Raw genomic sequence first — 5,851 nt, 5'->3', positions numbered from 1 at the left:
TTTCCATCTGTTTCACAGCCGCAAATATTTAGATCACCTCTCAAAAGAATAAAACAAATGTATGTGAACAAAATGCAAGTTTTGGCCAATTGCAATCCATATTAATCACCCGCTGCAATATTTAAATCATTAAACAGTGTCACAAAAAACTGTGTAACAGAACATGACCAATTTTAAGTTTATAGGACAACTAAACTATCAATTAAAAAAAAAATACCATCAACTACAGACGTTGCATCCATCGATTCCGCCATGTTTTTCATTGACACGCCCCCAACTCGGAAACTCGGGGCTTAAAGAAAATGTCGAGTTTCCCACTCGTAATAACGACTTTGTGGTGGCGTTCATGTCGTAAATACGATCTATCCGACATGACTTGAAAGCACCATTCTAACGGCAGCTGCAGTGACGTGCTGACTTTACCGATTAGCGATTGGCTCTTTCATTCCGAAGGCGGGGCTTCCTGCGATTGAGCGGCCATATTAGTTTCATTTTTCTACATTCAAAACTATACGAGTGACATGTCTTGGGTATTCTATAGTCCACCCAAGAAAATCCACCCAATCGCTACTCAAAACTAGCCCAATTGCGTTTCGAGGGGGTCCCCAGTTAAAAATGCATTCCAGGGGGGAAAGTACACATTTTTGGCGGGGTTCCCCTGCTAAAATTCGCATTTCAGGGGATAAATATCATGTTATTGGAGTCGCTTCAACCCGCGGACATGAAAAACAACCTGCGGCAACAGTGTTAAAGTAGCCCAATTCTGCGGAAAAACAGTGGACTTGGCAACACTGGTTTACGTGGACATAACCTTGACCCCTCGATTTTGACCGAGGGAGCGAGTCTGCTTCATATGCACACTTCAGGCCGCTCTATAGACCACAATACAACACGACTATGATGTCATCGCAGATCGTGTTTAATTGATCCCACCCCAAACAACTCTATAATATATAAATTATTATTCTTTTTTTTAATTTATAACAGCCCAAGCATACCAATATACATATAGAATGCTGATCCAAACAAATTCGTAAGGGGAAAAATAGTGCCAGTAGTGGGCATTCATGCAACGTAATCAGTGACGTACATCCGAGTAAACGAGACGGAGGGAAGTTGGCGAGTGAAGGGCATAAAAAAGTGAACTGGAACGCAGCCCTATGCTGCCTTCAAAATTCGATCAGAATTTAAGTGAAGCAGAATTTGTATTCGGACGTGCTTTGATGCCTTCATGCCAGTTTAGAGCTTTCGGACGCAGCCCATGTTCTCACACAGTAAAAAATACATCGCAGAGCAAAGAGGAAACTGACAACACACTGACAGACAAGGCAGAGCAGGTTAATTCTGGTTTGAAATAAGGTCTCAGGACTCTCAGCGTTTCATTTGGTAATGCATCCTTATTTATTAGCCTTTTTTTCTGCTCTATCTATGTTGTGACAGTTACCAGTATGCTACTGGTAGACCATGTTAAACAGGTAGGTCAGATTTGCAGTACACCATCAGGTAATATTGTCTTTTTAAAAAGATTTTATAGAGAAGATATCACAGGTGAATAGGGTATGTATTTTAACTAATAGATACTTCACACATTAAGACAAGTACATCACAGTATACTTGTTTTGTATTATAGGTTTTCTGAAATATTTTGTTTAAATATGCATATGCTGCATTATCTGATTTATAATTTGCATACATTTGTATCAAATCTCTGCCTGAAAAATGCAAACAGATCAGCCAAGGAAAAAAAACCCTATTTTTTAGGAATAAAATGTTCTATTAATCAGGAGAATTATACAAAAACAAACCCTACTCTAAAAAGAAGTGGAGATTTCTGGGTGCATGAGAAAAAAATAATTCTTAAAATTCTCAAAATCTTAAAAATTGAAAAATGCATGAAAAAACAATGGTTTTGCCTTTAGTGTCTTGCCTTAAAAAATCCTGCTGTGACAGTCTAATAGTGGCTGGTGTATAGGACACACTTTTTAGGTAATGTCTGATAAACTAATATTGCCTGGAAAGTACAGTTTACTGTAATAGATGAAAACCATGTACTGTATAGTTTTTATAGTTGTTGTTCAGCAAATTTTTATTTTACACATTTGCTCTGTTTGCCAGTATGCATAAGTATGAGTGTTTTTCCTTTTAGTACTTCCAGATATTATTAATGTGGGTTTGTTGGCTAAACGTTTTTGGAAAAATAGTGATGAGTTGGCCACCTTTAACAATTTTGTGCATACATGCAGGACAGTTGTAGCAGATGGGCTGCCAGTAAGTTGCTGCATCAATCCCAGGTAGAGGTGGCCTACTGTAATTCCCAGGGCACAGACAACCGATAAGTTGCCCCAGAGATAGAGGCTTAACCTTGCATATACAGTAGATAAATGAAGATAACTCCTCTGCCTCCTTGAGACTACTTTTCCTTGCATGTGTGTATGATGGTTGTTTTCGAGCAGGTTTTAAAAACATGTCCATAATTGACAGGTAGGCTTCTATGTGTGTCATATCTCTCACAAGAGACAGTATGGCACTGACATAAATGACGGAATTCAGTCCACTGCACACGTCACACATCCTGAGTCAGTCTGAGGAAAAGCCAAGAATTCAATGTCACAGAATGACTGCTCAGATAGATAGGTTTTAAATCCAGATTTGGAGGATTCCTCTTTCATGAAGGGGAAAGAGGCTAAAAAAAGACAAATCTATACCAAATGGTCTCTGAGCAAAAGTTAAAAATGACAACCCATTTTTACTGCCTCAATGTAGGATATTATGATGCTAATGTCTGAAAAATAAGAATGGAAATGTCTCGCAGACAAAGCTATCATTTAATTTAATTGTATTTCTGTAATGGTGGTGATGTGCAGGAGATGGTCAACAATTTGCTGTTTAATTATGATGGCAACATTAACATGCTAAGGATAAGATGGTGAAAAGTGTATAATTTGGATTGGAGTACTTTTTGATCTGTTTCATTTATATGTTTAAATGGCAAATGTCTTGTAAGGTCACTTTTGACAGTGTTTAATGAGGTGTAAGAAATTATAGTCTGCCTCGACCAAACTTCCACTCCAATTAAACTATTCTCCTTTCTCTACAAAGAGCTTAATTATCATAGAGATAATTCTTTCAATAATATGTAAATAGTATCTTCGTCAATCGTCACCTATAGTGTGGGAGCGGCAGTAGGCCATCAAGAACCATCTGCTGACCAAAAGGGTACTTGAATATAATTGCTAGGGATTCTAGATAATCCTATCACCTTAACATTTGGTTGTTTCCACCTGAAAGACTACCAAAGATGTGGGAACGGAAGGCTATCACTTTCATTGTTATCCGCAATTTACATTTAAGACGAAACTTCATTTACATGCGGGAAGATGAAGCCGGAAGATGAACGTAATAGAGTATAAAATGTTTGAGCTTAGGATGTTCGTGGTTCATTCCGACTCCGTTGAACCCAAGGTACTACATGTACTTTGTCACTGCTATGCTGCAATAAACATCTTCATCGAGATCTTCACCGTCCTCATCATTTTTCTTACAGAGGGTTTAATTTTCCAAAAAGTTCAAAATGTTTTTATATGTTTGCCAACTGCTGCCAATGACATCCTCAATTAATCAACAGACTCTAGAACGAATGTATTTGTCCTGATGAATTTCTTTTTTTTGAAGGTTGAACATGGCCACAAATTCCATCCACTGGTTCCGGAAGGGCCTCCGTCTCCATGACAACCCTGCACTTCAGGAGGCAGTACGTGGGGCAGACACTGTTCGATGTGTCTACTTCCTGGATCCCTGGTTCGCTGGGTCCTCCAACCTTGGGGTCAACAGGTGGAGGTGGGTGCAGATGTTTTAGAAATATAAGAAAGCATAATTTCATCTCATATTTAATCTGTTAGTTATGAGTATCCACAAATGAGTGAAATACATTAAATGTACTCATTGAAGTGCCTGATGTGAACAAAATTTGCCATTAAGCCATCATATGCAGTACTTTTATGCATATTTTTTTAATAGGACCGCTAAATGGTACAAACACAGTCATGTATTTATTACATGCTCGAATGTGGTTGCAACTAACAATAAAAACTAGCCCTAACTAAGTTTTATTGTGTGATGTTTTGCAACTTTAAAATGTTGAGTAGCCTTGACATGTATAACTACAACTGATCTTCCATCTTATGTCACTTTATGTTGTTTACATTTGATTGAATGAGGGTCAGAAACTGATATTGAGGTCATGCTGCAGGGATCAACGCTAAGGATTTTTTCTACTGGCCCGGTCGGGTTCAAATTTTTACTTGCTCTGCCAATATTTTCACTGGCCCTGCCACAAAAAATAAAATAGTTGCTGTTATCATTGTTTTTGATCTGTTATCTTGTATTCTAATAAATAAGCTTATATGACAACAATATTTTAGATACCAATTAAATTTGACAATTCTCTATTTCAATTTTGATACAACTGCAAAAATCACTAGCCAAAAATAAACATAAATATAAAGTTTAAACATTAAAGACAAGTGACAGCCAGTAAATAAGAACAAATGAACAAATTACAAGTAATAGCACAATTAAATATAGGCCGATAGCACAAAAATAGAAATGAAATGATGCTTTAGGTTTTTATGTTTGTAGATGTTCAGGTACAGAAATGGAAAAATCACATATAAAATAACATTTGCATATTCTTTACTCTGTGTTGCACCTTGATTTTTCATAGCCATTTGAAATTAGAGGCAACCACTGCATTTTAATCATGAATTGAAAAAAAGTGCAATGTTTGATTTATATTAGACTGTATAATTTCGAAATCTGAAGCAAAAACAGAATAACCTGACTTTAGCTTTGTGAAATTACGCTACATAAAACATCTGTATGAAACAGAAACAGCAGTTGGGCTGAATGAGACGCAGATTCACTCTCTGACAGCAGGCGGCGCTTATAGAACAGTGATACAGCGTTTCCTTGGTTACCGCTGTAAACACAGCAGCCATGTATTAAAGGGATAGTTCACCCAAAAATAAAATTGTTTTTCTGCTTACCCCCAGGGCATCCAAGATGTAGGTGACTTTGTTTCTTCAGTAGAACACAAACAAAGATTTTTTAACTCAAACCGTTGCAGTCTATCAGTCTAATAATGGCAGTCAGTGGGCTCCACGGCTTCGAGAGTAAAAAAAAAACATACACAGACAAAACCAAATCGCTCGTGACGATACATTGAGGTCTTAAGACACGAAACAATCGGTCTGTGCAAGAAACTGAACAGTATTTATATAATTTTTTTACCTCTGATCCACCGCAATGTCTGAGCGCGTTCACAACATCCGGCGCGTGACCAGTGTACGTGCTCTGGCATAGTAGACATAGATATATATAAGTAGATGCCTCATTAGTGACTGTTTCTATGGGCCGCAATACGTTCCAAAATGGCGGACGCGTCAACGTATCTGGAGCGGTCGAATAGGGCATCTATACATATCTATGATAGTAGATGCATGTGCGGAAGCGATCTGTCGCGCGTATACGTCACTCATTATTTACACAGTGCAGAGAGATTGCGGATGTGTTCACTGGCACTGCGAAGATTTAAAGATATTTAGAAGTACAGGTCATCACAATGGAAGACGATTTTGATATATCATCAGACAACGTGGAATTTTTTGCCCAACCGTATTTATTTGACATCACACGCCGGATGTTGTGAACGCGCTCAGGACAGTTGGACATTGCGGTGGATCAGAGGTAAAAAATGATATAAATACTGTTCAGTTTCTTGCACAGACCGATCGTTTCGTGTCTTAAGACCTCAATGTATCGTCACGAGCCGCAGGGTTTAATTTGGTTTTGT

The 5,851-nt window shown here is 38.0% G+C and overlaps 1 pseudogene; it reads left to right on the top strand.

Annotated features, from left to right (window-relative positions):
• Nucleotides 1–5,851, top strand: part of LOC107731207 (cryptochrome-1-like) — a 21,031-nt pseudogene that overhangs the window by 2,812 nt on the left and 12,368 nt on the right.

The sequence above is a fragment of the Sinocyclocheilus rhinocerous genome, unplaced genomic scaffold (assembly GCF_001515625.1).
Source record: "Sinocyclocheilus rhinocerous isolate Xijiao unplaced genomic scaffold, SAMN03320098_v1.1 scaffold1600, whole genome shotgun sequence".
Lineage (NCBI taxonomy): Eukaryota > Metazoa > Chordata > Actinopteri > Cypriniformes > Cyprinidae > Sinocyclocheilus > Sinocyclocheilus rhinocerous.
The sequence above is the reverse complement of the archived record's forward strand: the minus strand, read 5'-3'. Positions and strand labels throughout refer to the sequence as shown.